This window comes from Heptranchias perlo, chromosome 41, assembly GCF_035084215.1.
Source record: "Heptranchias perlo isolate sHepPer1 chromosome 41, sHepPer1.hap1, whole genome shotgun sequence".
In the NCBI taxonomy this organism is placed as follows: Eukaryota; Metazoa; Chordata; class Chondrichthyes; order Hexanchiformes; family Hexanchidae; genus Heptranchias; species Heptranchias perlo.
Genome location: NC_090365.1, coordinates 1,125,601 through 1,127,243, shown reverse-complemented (window position 1 = coordinate 1,127,243; position 1,643 = coordinate 1,125,601).

Sequence of the window (1,643 nt, the reverse complement as noted above, 5' to 3'; positions counted from 1 at the left end):
CCCAGCAGTGTCCTGGAGATTAATCTTCAATTCCTGGAGACTCCAGGGCAGTTGGCAACCCCGAACCCTTCAATGTGATCCAATTTTGGCCTTGGCCCATTCCCAATCCTAGCAATAGGGAAGTGCTGAACAGTCTGGGATACCTGGCTGGCTTTGCTGCTTCCTGGTGGCCAGCTGACAGGGGAAACAACAATAATTTGCATTTATATAGCGCCTTTAACGTAATAAAATGTCCCAAGGCGCTTCACAGGAGCGATTATCAAACAAAATTTGACACCGAGTCACATAAGGAGATATTAGGACAGGTGACCAAAAGCTTCGTCAAAGAGGTCGGTTTTAAAGAGGGTCTCAAAGGAGGAGCGAGAGGCGGAGAGGTTTAGGGAGGGAATTCCAGAGCTTAGGGCCCAGGCAGCTGAAGGCACGGCCGCCAATGGTGGAGCGATGGAAATCGGGGATGCGCAAGAGGCCAGAATTGGAGGAGGGCAGAGATCTCAGAGAGTTGTAGGGCTGGAGGAGGTAGGTTACAGAGATAGGACGCAGTGGGGGGGGGGGGGGGGGGGGGGGAGGAGGAGGAGTCATAGAGTTATACAGCACGGATAGAGGCCCTTCGGCCCATCGTGTCCGCGCCGGCCATCAGCCCTGTCTACTCTAATCCCATATTCCAGCATTTGGTCCGTAGCCTTGTATGCTATGGCATTTCAAGTGCTCATCCAAATGCTTCTTGAATGTTGTGAGGGTTCCTGCCTCCACAACCCTTTCAGGCAGTGAGTTCCAGACTCCAACCACCCTCTGGGTGAAAAAGTTCTTTCTCAAATCCCCTCTAAACCTCCCGCCTTTTACCTTGAATCTATGTCCCCTTGTTATAGAACCCTCAACGAAGGGAAAAAGCTCCTTAGTATCCATCCTATCTGTGCCCCTCATAATTTTGTACACCTCAATCATGTCCCCCCTCAGCCTCCTCTGCTCCAAGGAAAACAAACCCAATCTTCCCAGTCTCTCTTCATAGCTGAAGCGCTCCAGCCCTGGTAACATCCTGGTGAATCTCCTCTGCACTCTCTCCAAAGCGATCACATCCTTCCTGTAGTGTGGCGACCAGAACTGCACACAGTACTCCAGCTGTGGCCTAACCAGTGTTTTATACAGCTCCATCATAACCTCCTTGCTCTTATATTCTATGCCTCGGCTAATAAAGGCAAGTATCCCATATGCCTTCTTTACCACCTTATCTACCTGTTCCGCCGCCTTCAGGGATCTGTGAACTTGCACACCAAGATCCCTCTGACCCTCTGTCTTGCCTAGGGTCCTCCCATTCATTGTGTATTCCCTTGCCTTGTTAGTCCCTCCAAAGTGCATCACCTCGCACTTTTCCGGGTTAAATTCCATTTGCCACTGTTCCGCCCATCTGACCAACCCATCTATATCGTCCTGCAGACTGAGGCTATCCTCCTCACTATTTACCACCCTACCAATCTTTGTATCATCAGCGAACTTACTGATCATACCTTTTACATTCATATCCAAGTCATTAATGTAGACAAACTGCTCCAGGTGAGGAGGGAGAGAAGGGAAGTGAGGTGGAGAAACAATCCAAGTACGATGGAAAATCCAACCCGACAGATAAAACAAGAACCGTATCTCAGAGC